This window comes from Bubalus bubalis, chromosome 13 (genome assembly GCF_019923935.1).
Source record: "Bubalus bubalis isolate 160015118507 breed Murrah chromosome 13, NDDB_SH_1, whole genome shotgun sequence".
NCBI classification, from domain to species: Eukaryota; Metazoa; Chordata; class Mammalia; order Artiodactyla; family Bovidae; genus Bubalus; species Bubalus bubalis.
This window is the reverse complement of record NC_059169.1, coordinates 67,208,870-67,222,738: the sequence shown is the minus strand read 5'-3', so window position 1 is coordinate 67,222,738 and position 13,869 is coordinate 67,208,870. Positions and strand designations below refer to the sequence as shown.

Here is a 13,869-nt window from a genome sequence, read left to right as displayed (position 1 = left end):
TTGGTTTTCTGTCCCTATAGTTTTGCCTCTTCCAGTACACGCATACTAAGTCGCTTCAGTCGTGTCCAACTCTTTGCAACCCTATGGACTGTAGCCCACCAGACTCCTCAGTCCATGGGATTCTCCAGGCAAGAATACTGGAGTAGGTTGCCATGCTCTCCTCCAGAGAATCTTCCTGACCCAGGGATCGAAGCTGTGTCTCTTATGTCTCCAGCAGTGGCAAGTAGGTTCTTTACCACTGGTGCCACCTGGACCTTTTCCAGGGTGTCATGTAAATGCAGTCATTAATTATGTAGTTTGGGGGGATATGGCTTATTTCACTGAGCATGGTGCATTTGAGATTCATCATGTTGTTACATGTGTCAGTAGCTTGTTCCTTTTTAAGGCTTCATAGTAAGCAGTCCAGGACATGGTGTACTTCAATTTCTGTATCCATTCACCAGTTGAAGGACATTGAAATGTTTCTACTTCTTGGTGATTATAAATAAAGCTACAAACACTTGTGAGGTATTTTGTAGGTACCATTTGGCTTTAAGAAATGTATTTGAGTTGAGTTCCAGATGAACATTCTGGGACTAAAAGACATGGGGGCCCCTTGGGGAGAGGTGAGACTATATTCCCTTCACCGGTCAGTCAGGCTCAGACCTGTAAGCTAAACATGGGTTAGTTGGAGCTGGAGGCTGTTATTGTTTTTGTTGAGGACATGTGTCAAATAGAAATTAAAATTAACTCTATTTTCCTGAGCCCCTAGGGACAAGTACAAGTATATGGTGGCAACTATGAGTTTAGTGTGCCTAAGGCTATGTAAGAGGTAAAAGAATATGTCCCTGGAGCTGGCAATTCCCAGGATAGGTCATCTATGTGTACTGGATGAATTATTTTTCGAATCATGGGTAACACCTTTTAATAGATAAAGAAGAATGTAGGGCCTGAGAGTAGGCGGTTTATTAACAAACTTCTTAGGGTCATTCAGGTTGAATAAACTTTCTTTGCCTAAATTAGGGGACTTGTCTATTTCATAATGATAGACCAGATTGGTAGAGATAATCCTAACTTCCTCCAGTTTGAGAAAGAAACAGCTCTAACACAGGAAGAGGGGGGTGATCTCACACCTGGGCTTGTTAGGGAGAATGTTACACCAAACAAAATAACATTTTGTATTTCTATGTGAATTCCACTTTTTTCCTAATCACAACAAAAAATGTGATTTGTTCATGAGGTCAGGAAGCATTGGTGGAACTTCCTCAGGTAGATCAAGGGCACAGGGTTTCAGGCAAAGTAACGACATTCTTGGAAACATGGTGGTGTGAATTATGACCGAGTGTTCAGGGAACTCCCCGGAAGTGGCTCCTTAGGGCTGGGACTCGCAGTGGGAAGAGTGACAGGCTGAGCATGAGACACAAGGGTGGGGGTGGGGGAAGGGCGTGAAGCTGCAGCCTCAGATGTGTCACAGGGCTTTAGTGTAGGGCTTACAGAGTGAAGTCTTGCTTCCATTTGGGTGGTGAGCCGTACAGGGTGAGATTAGAGACAGTGATTCATTACTAGTTATTGCAATAATTCAAGAAAGAAGTGATACAATTTGGGGGACAGAGAGAAGGTACCAGACTCAAGAGGCTATTTTATCAAGACAAACCCATTTGGGTTTGGTTACCAACTGAAGGGGAAATGGAGAGACGTGTGGGGCCTGGTTTCTAAGTGGCTGATCAGTGGTTCTATGAGTTAGAATGGGAGACATAAAAGAAGGAGCTAGTTTGAAGAGGAAGAAAGACAAGACTGGCTTTAGATCGGCCATGGAAATGACTAGGAACCTACTCTGGCTTGATATAAGGAAGATCTTCCTAACCTTTTGATGTGTACAGAAACGAGTTCACCATCACTAGGAGTATTCAAGTAGAGGCCTGCACAACCCTCTGTCAAGGTTGTAAAGAAGGTGATTCCTGTATTGGGCTAGAAGCCAGGGTAAACAGCCTTTCAAAGATCTTCCAGCTTTAAGAGTCTATGATACTATAGGAGTAGCAAAGAAAGGCTGTTTATTTCAGGCACTGTGATATCTTCTGACAGATTTGAAATTCCACTGTGACGTATACCATGAAGCAAAAACAAGCAGGAAAAAGAGAGTGATAAGTGCACACTTTTTATATGCATATTGATAGCTGTACATTTACTTCATGCACATTTTTTATGGGAGGCTGTTTATATCCAGAACTTTAGTTGCTGTTTTAACAAGTCAACGTTCAGCGTTTGACGTACTTGTCAATGTCGGGTGCTGTGATATAGCCAGTTCTATGTACTATATAGAATAGCCAGTGATATAGGCAGTGTTCAGAGGTGAACCATGGAGATGAGAGAAGAAGGCTCTCAGTAAATATGTGGTTGTATATGTGTAAATAAAAAGAAAGGACCATGATTCCTAACTAAATGATTACTATTTTCCATTTAGCGCAGTATCTGTTCTATTACCACCTAGCAGTCATTTATAAATCTTTTGCAAGGCACTGATGCTGAGGAGAGTTAAATATCAATCTAAGTATAACATCAGTATGTAAACAGATTGATGAATTGCTAGATTGCTAGGATATAAACCATATGGAACAGCAGGAACGCTCTGAGGAGCTGAGGATAATTTTAGCATTTCATAAAATCCGAGGATGAGACCAGTTGATTAAACTTGCCCATGCTATTCTGCTTTTACTCTCAAGGCTACATAGGACAATTAGCATCTTGAACAGCAAAATAAAACTTGCTAGCTTGTTTCCCCTCTAAGGATTAATGGACCCTGTGGGTGTTGGTGCTAGAACACACTGTAGGGATAGACTGGGAGGGGTTGTCACCCTGGGGGCAGACTGTGTTATCTGTTCCCTTAAATGCTGTGCACAGATGGCTAAGGTTCCAAAACATTTAGAGGATCTTCAGTGCAAGAAAGATGAAGAATCCATTGCTTTTCATGTGGTGGGAACCAGACTAGAAACCAGGTTTCTCCTCTCTCCATTCTGAGCCCTTTTTGGGCAATTATGCTAGCTTCACAAACTGCATTCAGCGATGGCATTGTATATTTCACAGCTTGTTGTGATCAGGAGAGATTGTCACTCTTTCCTGGATTCTATAAGTAGATCTTTCTTCCTTTCCGATTGTGGATGTAGTCAGCCTAGGCGTGCTGGGGTGGATGGAATTAAGTTGATAGGTCCTGCGGATCCTTTGAGGAGTTAAGGAATTTCAGGGTAATTCCACGCAGTCCGAGAAAAGCTGAGAATTAAGCAATCGGGACAGAATTTAAGCCCAAGAGGCAGCCAAGGTGGAAAATGACTTGAGCCTTCACTGAACTGGAGTTTGGCAAATCTGACCAGAGCTACCCAAGAAGAGAAAGTGGAGTGTTCAGAGGTGAACCATGGAGGAGATGAGAGAAGAAGGCTCTCAGTTCAGGCTCAGAAGACCGCAGCCACTGAGCCGAGGAGGCTGTGGGTGAAGTTGATAAGGCTGCCTGCCAGGCTTTCCTGGCATGCTTACCCGGGGAGTCAGGGCAAGTGGTCTCCAAGCACATAGGCAATCGGGCTAAGCTGCAGCTCCAACCTTGCACCTTCACTTCCAGGGAGCTGCTGGCAGAATGGTGGAGTGAACAGCATCTGGATGAGGAGGGACCCCTCCTTTCCAGGAGGAGGACAGGACAGCTCTGGGGAAGGCTGGCCCCACCACTTCCTGGGGGCAGGAGAGGGCCCAAGAGGAGCTGGGCTTGGCGCAGCCCCTGCACATGTGACTCCAAACTGGCCTTCTATCTCCGAAGAGAGAACGTAGGAGGAACCCTGGAACGTGCCTGGAGCCAGAGTCATCATTTTGCTGCCCTTCTAGTCCATTTTGCAGAAGTGTGCATTCTTTCCACGATGTTTAAAAAAAAAAAAAGAATGAGCGTGCTCTACTTTCAAGTGTTCCTGTAGTTTTCATCGGGGACAATCATAAATGTCTCATGTATTAGATGTGACCATTTATTCTAACTTCACTGGGTAGTGATTCCACACAGTCTTTCCAGAAGTCCCTAGAAAATTCCCTTGCCAATCTTCCAACACGTTTAACTACCTGGGGCTCAGGGAGGGATCCTCCTTGCAGCATCCTGAACTGGACTCAAAGGAACTATCATTTCTAAGAATGAGTATATCAAACAGGGGTAGAAAAATGTATGCACATCACCTTGAGTGGGATGTGGTAGGGCTTGGTGTGAGAACTACCATATGAGGTTTTAGTGAAATAAAAAAATTATGAATGTATAGGACAGAATAGGCTTTGAGTTCAATGGACTGATTCTTGTTCTCTAAATGGATGGGTAAGGGAGGAAGAAGAGGGAAGGAAGGGAGGGGAGGGTGAGGAGAGAGAGAAGAAACTGCAGCAACATAAGACGCTATCCTGAACTTTGAGACGCTAAAACCGACTGCACTTCCCAGAGGAAGTTTGTCAGTTTCACTGACTGCCGGATATTGGTAAATTGCACGTACCATAGTTAGAAACCATCCTGGTTTTGTCAGCTGCCCCGCTAGGTGCATGACCTTTGGCAGACGCAGTGTGTATTTGCTCCCGCTTGACTCCCGGTGGCAAGTCCACTTAGATAAAGACCTCCTCTCAAGGCCATCTCTCCACTGATGACCTCTAGGGCGCCCATGCTCTGCTTTCCTGCTTTGAGATCTTTCTTGTCAAGTACCCCTTATCACTGGGAAAACTTGACCTCCAGCACACAAAGCGTGCCCTACACACAAAACTGAGGGCAACAGAACTTTCTGACTTTAAAGTCAATCTGGCTTTGCTTAGCTTTGAACAGAGCGTTTGTATTTTGAAACTGTTTATGAGAAGTCCTCTGAGCTCTGACCTGCAAACACAGATATCAAGAAATGCTGGGGCCAGAGTGTCCACATGGCTGGGATAAGGACAACTGAGTTGAAGAATAATAAAACTTTTCACTGATTGCTTAGGGTTTTGAATTCTCCAAAGGCAGTCCTTTCTGGTCTTTGGCCTTTGGTCCAGGGGAAAAAAAAAAAACAAAACAAAACAGAGGCTTCTGAAATAAAGTATATTAGTCTTCACCTGGCTGTTTGCCAACTGTGAGAACTTAAGCATTCTGCTTTGCTCAGGAAGCTAAGTTTTATCAGATGTAGTAGGGAACATCTATTTCACAGGATTGCTGAGAGGACTAAATGAAGTAATAAATGCTTTCTAAGAGCTTCCCAAATATTTTATGTCCTCCCCCATTTTACAGATAAGAATACCAAGGTCCAAAAAGGTTAAATAACTTATCCAAGCTGGGAAGACATATTCAAGAATTAAGGCCAGAGGAGGTGGTCAAGAAATTCCCATTAAAATCAGATTTAACATCATGTTACTATGATTCTATCTATCTCCCTCAGAAATTTGCCTTTGGGGCTAAAAGAATCATGGTGCTTTTTAATATTTTCACAAATTATTTTAGGTTTGATTTTCTTCTCTGAGGCATTCTTGGAAATAAAAGGGACAAAGAACCCTGTTGCATTTGTTCTGTGGTCCTTGTAATATAAAAATTATAACAGAGCTAACCCCCAGTGATGGACACAAAGTCAGGAAAGCATGAACAAATACAGTCCAATAGTGTTTTGCAAATAGCATGTGTCCAATAAGTATATGTCGATTGGGTGTTTAGAAAGATCAGTTGACTGATATTCTGGGAGAAGGCCAACAAGTCCTGGAAAAGAAGACAGACATTTCATGTCGCTGTACGTGCCCCACCCTGGAGGAAGACAAACAAGCACGGTTATGTCCGCAGGGCTGGGGTCAATGTGACACTAAGAACTACAAAATCGAAGCGGTTATTTTGGCAACCAGAGTCCTAGACACTCACCACGGCACTAGATGATGTTTATTCCAAGGAGAAGATTATTATAATGTATCTCTTGGATTAAGTTTTTCCTATTACAGGAACTCTGTGTCAGATTCAGCTAAAATAAACTAAGGCGAATACTGCCTTACCAATGGAGTTGCCTTTTCACTTTCAAAAGCCCACCTCCATATTTACACATTGCCTTTCTGGACTTGATCCCCAGAACAACCACGTGGAATAAATAGAGCAAGTATTTTTATTTGTGATCTTTACTGAGGTGGGGCTGGGGAGCTTGTGTATCATGGGTTCATCTAGCAAGGTGACTGGTACGTGTGTGTGTTAGTCGCTCAGTTGTGCCCGGCTCTCTGTGACCCCATGGACTGCAGCCTGCCAGCCTCCTCTGTACATGGCTGGTATATAATGGGTCCTTAATGAACAATAATTAATAGCCATCACTGAGTGTTGACCATGTGGCAGACACTACTCTGAGCTTTTCACATACGTCTTTAGGGGGAGTTAGGCGTCATCGTGATGAGCATGTGAGACGGCCACTCACTCGTAGAGTGACCTTGGGCAGGTTACTGAAGCACTTTGGTCTTAGTTTCATTGCCCGGAATACGAGAATAATAACTGGGCTGACCTCATAAGGTTATTGTGAAGATCATCTGAGCTGATGCAGCTGAAGCCTTCGGAGCAGGGTTGGCGTATCTGAATGCTCAATAAATACTGACTAGTATTTGTCCTTATCCCAGTCACTTCTCCAGTCATTGGTGGAACCAGCATTGGAACCCAGCTTGCCTGGCTCAACAGCCTGGGTCTCTGATCCTTATTTAATCGGAATGAGTAACCAGAGTAGTGAAGAAAGAGTCATGCAGCAACACAGTGGCCCAAAGCCACGTTTCCCATCACTCAGGCTACAGTTCCAGCGCCAGATGGAGGCGGAGCTGTGGAGAGTGCGCAGGCGCGCTGCCGAGGAGGAGGCGGGGGAGGTCCAGGCACCCTCTGGGTCCTCAGATAACCCCTCTCTCCAGGCTGCTGATGTGCTTAGGACCGCAGGTATCAGCCTTCTGCTCTTTGGTGGTAAAAGGCTGGATGCTGTAGCGTGCTGAGGTGGGGAAAAGAACTGAGTGAGCTCAGAAGTGCTCGTAAGTGGTAACAGGTAACTCTCTAGTTTACAAAGCACTTTCACGTTCATTGTCTCACTGGATCATTGGGCCAACCATGTGACATAGACTATTGTCTCCAGTTTTGAAGCAGCTCAAGCGCAGAGACGTTTTGTGAACTTGTCCGAGTGTTAAGGTTGGCAAAGCCCAGAGCCCAGCCTTCCAAGCAGGGTCTTCTCACTCCAGATCTCATGTTCCCATCTGGACAAAATATTTGACCCGTTCCACTGAAGGATCTTTGTCCTTAGCCTCATTAAAAAAAAAAAAAATTATTTCATGATCTTTCCACAGTGTTGATTTTCATCTTCTTGGGAAAGTTTCGGTTTGAACCTTTTGGAAAACAGAGAGTATGGAACAAGATGAATTCCCAGATCACCTCCACAGCCATGGTCTCTGTGATTCTTTTCCAGAATTTTATGAAATAAATAAAATTATTTACTTGGAATGCCTGGTGCAGGAACTGTCACAGAAGCTGTAAAGAACCATTTATTGGGGACTGTCTAATCATGTGCTGTGATTCAAAAAAAAAAAAATTATGGGAGAAGGAAAGGGGGCATAGGGAAGTTAATTTCATTCACTTTATATGTTATTGTCTTATTCTGATGATCTTTTATTTCAAAACTTCAGTCCACAGCAGTTGTCCACATAAAACAGTGCTCTCTGGATCCTCTGTGATTCATCATGCTTCTTTTCCTCCTGTATCTAGAGATTGTTTTTCATTTTGAACCCAATTGCTGCTTCTTTGATTCTGTGGCAAACCGCCCTCCTCAGCCGTGTGGTATAATTACTTCCATGGCAATGGGCTGAAGTTAGAGACAGGCCATTATGTGAGGCTGCTGGCTGAGTGGAGAGACCAGAGCTGAGAGTTCCTTTTAACCCGGCTATCCTTAATAATGGCAGGACAGAGGTAGAAAATTACTGGCATGATAAATTGCTCTTTTCAATAAAGGCTTTGTTCCTATCTTTTAAAAAGCTGTGCCACACTGAGAAAATTTCTCCACATTTTTAATTGTGGATCATTTTGTGTAAGAAAAACCTCCCAGTGAAAATGGTCTAATGCAATGTGCTGAGTTCGGCTTTGGTAAGGCTCCACACGTCGTCCTAAAGGAGTGCATGAAAGCACACACAAGCGATATTTGCTTTTACCTAAAAGTGTACATGATCGTTTGCATCAAAAGCAATGTAGGAGACGGAGGAGTGGAGATTGGCCCCTAAACAGAACGCCTACTTTTTTACACACTTACAGGAAAGAATAGGGGTAAAGGAAGTGGGGTGTGCTGCCACCAAGCGGTGAGCCAGGTAAGACAGGTGACTACCAGGCTCCTTCACTTATCCAGAAGCCAGCCTCATCTATCCGGAAGAGAAGCAACAGTTAGCAAAAAGCAAAGCCTCCCCCAGTGCCACAATTAGGTAACTGCTAGGAGAAGACACATTCTGAAGCTTGTGTGCTTTACTCAAAGAATGCAGACTCAGAACCTTGTCTGTGCTTATTTTAGGCGTGATTCTAACAAGCTTGCTTTCAAATCCCATAGCATATTTGAATCAAGGGACTAGAGTGGGAAGAAGAAATGAAAGTGAATAGACTGGGTATTTCTGTCATATTTATTTTATTCTAATAGCAACCGATCTCAACCAGCGTTACACTGGTGTGTAATGGACTCATTTTAAAGATGACGAAACAGATTCAGAGAAGGTCAGAGAGCCGGTAAATGGTAGACTTGTGCTCCATGTGTGGGATTCTGTGACCCCAGGGCTCATGTTCCTTCCTTTTCTGCCCCTAACCTTTCCAAAGACAGGCCCTCTAAGAATTCCTGATGATCAGGGCAATGGCAGGAGGCAAAAGAGAATCATACTTAAAATTTACCACACCCTGAGACTGTCAAGGGCTTCCCAGGTGGAACTAGTGGCAAAGAACCCCCCTGCCAATGCAGGAGACATAAGAGACATGGGTTTGACCCTTGGAAGGTCCCCTGGAAGAGGGCATGGCAACCCACTCCAGTATTCTTGCCTGAAAAATCCCCTTGGTCAGAGAAGCCTGGCAGGCCACAGCCCATAGCGTCACACAGAGTTGGACCCAACTGAAGTGACTTAGCCTGCACACACAGGACTGTCAAGTTCAGACGGAAAGCGTCTCATCCATTCCCAAAGGCATCTGTCTTAGAGGATAGTCATCATGACTTTGCATCTTCAAGAAGATATTCAATCACTTGCAGCCCTCTGAGCATAATTAGTAGGGAGCTCCCTGAGCAGAATGTTCTCAGGGTGATCGAGCTGGGGCTTCGAGTGCAGCCCTGCCTTTCCCTAGCAGTGGGAGCTTGGTGGTATTACATCTCTTCCTTGTGCTCAGTTTCCTCATCTGCAAAGTTAACATGATGATTATACCACCTACTTTGTGGAGCTAGTTTGGAGAATTCAGTGAGGCAATTTACATAAATAATTAAAGCAGGACCTGATGCTTGGTAGACATTATGTACCCAGCATGGACATTCCAGCAATTTGAAAGCTCACGTCTTTTAAGGACTAAATTTGGGTTCTTATTGAAATTGCTTATTATTCATTCATTCATTCAACCCACACTTATTAACTATGGATACATACTATAAAGGGCTTCCCAGGTAGCTCAGTTGGTAAAGAACACACCTGCCAGTGCAGGAGACACAAGAGATTCAGGTTCAATTCCTGAGCTAGGAAGATCCCCTGGAGGAGGGAATAGCAACCCATTCCGGTATTCTTGCCTGGAAAATTCCATGGACAGAGGAGCCCGGCAGGCTACAGTCCATGGGGTCGCAATGAGTTGGACATGCCTGAGCTCGCACATACACACATACACAAACACACATACTATAAGCCAGTAGTGGGTAGCCACTAATTAAATAAATATAAATAAGCTATCAGATCAGATCAGATCAGATCAGTCACTCAGTCGTGTCTGACTCTTTGCGACCCCATGAATTGCAGCATGCCAGGCCTCCCTGTCCATCACCAACTCCCGGAGTTCACTGAGACTCACGTCCATCAAGTCAGTGATGCCATCCAGCCATCTCATCCTCTGTCGTCCCCTTCTCCTCCTGCCCCCAATCCCTCCCAGCATCAGAGTCTTTTCCAATGAGTCAACTCTTCACATGAGGTGGCCAAAGTACTGGAGTTTCAGCTTCAGCATCATTCCCTCCAAAGAAATCGCAGGGCTGATCTCCTTCAGAATGGACTGGTTGGATCTCCTTGCAGTCCAAGGGACTCTCAAGAGTCTTCTCCAACACCACAGTTCAAAAGCATCAATTCTTCGGCGCTCAGCCTTCTTCACAGTCCAACTCTCACATCCATACACGACCACAGGAAAAACCACAGCCTTGACTAGACGAACCTTTGTTGGCAAAGTAAAGTCTCTGCTTTTGAATATGCTATCTAGGTTGGTCATAACTTTCCTTCCAAGGAGTAAGCGTCTTTTAATTTCATGGCTGCAGTCACCATCTGCAGTGATTTTGGAGCCCAGAAAAATAAAATCTGACACTGTTTCCACTGTTTCCCCATCTATTTCCCATGAAGTGATGGGACCGGATGCCATGATCTTCGTTTTCTGAATGTTGAGCTTTAAGCCAACTTTTTTACTCTCCACTTTCACTTGTATCAACAGGCTTTTGAGTTCCTCTTCACTTTCTGCCATAAGGGTGGTGTCATCTGCATATCTGAGGTTATTGATATTTCTCCCAGCAATCTTGATTCCAGCTTGTGTTTCTTCCAGTCCAGCATTTCTCATGATGTACTCTGCATATAAGTTAAATAAACAGGCTGACAATATACAGCCTTGACGAACTCCTTTTCCTATTTGGAACCAGTCTGCTATAGATCTTTCCAACTAGGATCCCAGACATGTCAACAGAAACTACAGTGATTCAGAAAGGCCAGGGAAGCATTTCTGTGGGGACACAGATATGGGAACGCACATCCTACCTCCACTCAGAGAAGTCAGAGTGGCTTCCTGGAGGTGACGGTCATGGAAGGTGAGGAGGAAAGGAGATTCCAGTGGAGGACACAGCCCGTACAAGCAAAGACTCAGACAGAAAAAGAGCAGGTGATTTTGCGTGTTGGGGTACAGGGTGTGGCTGAGGGGGTGCAAGCACATGAGGCTGAGGAGGGTAGCAGGGCACCCAGGAGGGGCCTTGCACTGTGGGTTAGATCCTAAGATGTGTCCTGTAGTTTGCAAACTTCTTTTGTTTTTTTCCCCAAACAAAATCTGCTGGCAAACATCAGCATGTGAAGCAGATAAAAAGCAGCATTTTACCAGGGACTGTTTCCCCTGGTGGTCCAGTGGTTAGGACTTGGTGCTTTCACTGTGGGGGTGTGGGTTCCATCCCTGGTCAGGGGACTAAGATTCCACATGCATGCATGCTTAGTCGCTTCAGTTGAGTCTGACTCTTTGTGACCCCATGGACTGTAACCTGCCAGGATTCTCTGTCCTGGCAAGAATACTGGAGTGGATTGCCATGCCCTCCTCCAGGGGGTTTTCCCAACCCAGGGATCAAACACACGTGTCTTATGTCTCCTGAATTGGCAGGGGGGTTCTTTACCACTAGCACCACCTGAGCCCCCTAAGATTCCACAGCGTGCAAAAAAAAAAAAAAGAGTGAATGAATAAATAAACAAATAAATACAAAAAAAAAAATTAGAGAATGCTTAGTTTGTAAGTTCAAATTTACAACAGTCACCGAGTCAACCAATGAGAACAATAAGAAGATATTGAATCAGAAATTTAGGGTGCCTTTGATATGCTCTTCTGGTCCTCCTGCTCAGTTAGGTTTTCATCTTAGACTTTAGGCTGGTTGCATAGAGTGCAGCCAGACTTACTCCCTTTGCTATAACAGTACTGTAAGGGTGATGCATCCTATCTCTGGGGAGGACCTCTCCCCGGGAAACTGGGGGTTGACTATAGAGGATTGGTGGATTGGAAACCAAGTTGGCACCTACTGAAGGCTCTGGGCTTGCGTATGGAGCTGAATCATATATCCTGATGGAAACTTTCCCCATCCTGGGAACCATTAATATGTCATAACCCATCATTTAAAAATTATGGGGTGTTTGGGACTTCCTTTCTCGCTCAGCCCACAGATCCTTATCCTGACACACAAACTGAAGCTTCTGAATATAAATGAAGGGGAAAATCCTTCCATCACCTCCTCCTGGAGCAGTCCTATGAGAACAAGCACAAGAAGAAACCATCCGCTCTGGGTTCCTTGTGGGGACAATAATTGTCACACTCCTTAGTCCTTGGGGCTGACTGCTGCTTTTTATTCTCAGAGTCCAAGCACATTTTGTTTTCCTCCTGGCAGACCGTGGGTGACCAGTGAAAATGAAGGACTCCTCCCAGCCTGGAAACTCGATGACTGGGTTCACCAAGGTCCAACCAACAGAGGCAATGGCCACAGTGAAGTGACAGAGGTCCTGCCGCTGAGGATGAAAAGCAGCATTGCCAGTGTTTTACAAGCAGGGCCAAACTTCCAGGCTGCCTCACTCAACATATGAGCATCTTTTTGTTTCCCTGTTCACCGTAAGGAACTATGAAATGGAGGGTGAGAGAGAGAGGGTCAAACGTTTACAAACGTCACTCAGTTTTACATCTGAACAATGAACAGCGATGCCGGGACCAGGTGGACAGTGAGGACGAGGGAAAGGATGACAGAGAAAGAGGTGTTTCAAGGCCTACCCCCCGAGACTTCCTCCTGTATCCCCCTCCTGGTGTTCCAGTGCATTCTGCTGATGAATTTAGATGGTGATGTCTACTTTTAATTTTATCTGCAGAAAGAAGGGAAAACAGAGCTAGTGAGACATTTAAAGGCAGTCATCTGGGCCTCTTACTTTTAGATAAGTGACATACCCACATCATTTACTCTTGATAAAGACTCCCAAGGCTGCTCATTTGCCAAAGACATGTGGCTTTTAAACCATGAAAAGTTTGAGAGGTTGCCAGAGCAAAACTCTTCATTCCTACTTGTGGAACTCCCTTCAACACACACATACACACACACAGTAATTTTTGCACCCATTTTTATAGATGTCACCCATCGCCTGTGCTTCCATCCATTGCTGTTGCAACATCTGCATGTCCATATGTTGTGACATCAGTCTAATTGGCTCCTGCCAGCTCTTCTGTGTTCCCCACACACCCAGGGGACTCTCTTGGTTCAACCCCAGGCCCACTGAACCTCCAGAGGATTCCCCCTGGAGGAGGAAGGTCACTGGGATGTGCCTGGAAATTAGAGCACAACGACCCAGCCCACGGGATGAGGACATCTGTCTGGCTGCGCTGTTCACTCCTGCCCACGACCTCACAGAGGCCTCAATGGGATCGGGCAATTAATATGGTCAGGATCAAATGCCGCCCAATTTAATTCAATTACTCTTCACCTCGAGAGAAAATACGGTTATTATAGTGACAGGACCTGGGTGAGGAAGACGGGCTTCCGGCCAACAGTCTGCCCACACATTGCCAGGCTGCAAGCGGGGTGCAGAGCAGGGGGTATGAGGAGACAGGGCGGAGTGCGGTCTGCTGTGGATTGAATGTCGGGGCCTGACTACCCAGAGGCAGCTTTGCTGACGCTGTGGGCGTAACTGTTACCGAGGAGAAGCCAGGCTTAGCTGTTACATGATAACTGCCTCATTCACCAAATCCCAGGGAGGAAGGGGTGAAGTAGAATGAATGACAGCGGCCAGCAGAGAAAAAGGAGCCATTTCCCAAGGCTGGGCTTCCCAGGTGGCTCAGTGGTAGAGAATCTGCTTGTCAATTCAGGAGATACAAGAGATGTGGGCTCGATCCCTGGGTTGGGAAGATCCCTGGAGGAGGGCATGGGAACCCACTGCAGTACTCTTGCCTGGAGAATCCCA

At 45.2% G+C, this 13,869-nt stretch overlaps 1 long non-coding RNA gene across 9 annotated transcripts in view; it reads left to right on the top strand.

Moving 5' to 3' along the window:
* The window catches only part of LOC102395459, a 358,379-nt gene that overhangs the window by 327,952 nt on the left and 16,558 nt on the right, over positions 1 to 13,869 (top strand). For 7 of the 9 annotated variants that reach the window (XR_006639907.1, XR_006639909.1, XR_006639908.1 and 4 more), the window contains one exon: positions 12,318 to 12,535. The exons of 1 other annotated variant lie outside the window; for it this stretch is intronic. This is a non-coding gene — a long non-coding RNA (uncharacterized LOC102395459). Of the gene's footprint in view, positions 1 to 3,586; positions 5,983 to 12,317; positions 12,536 to 13,869 lie in introns of those variants that run through there. One more of the 9 variants, XR_006639910.1, reaches the window with a different exon arrangement.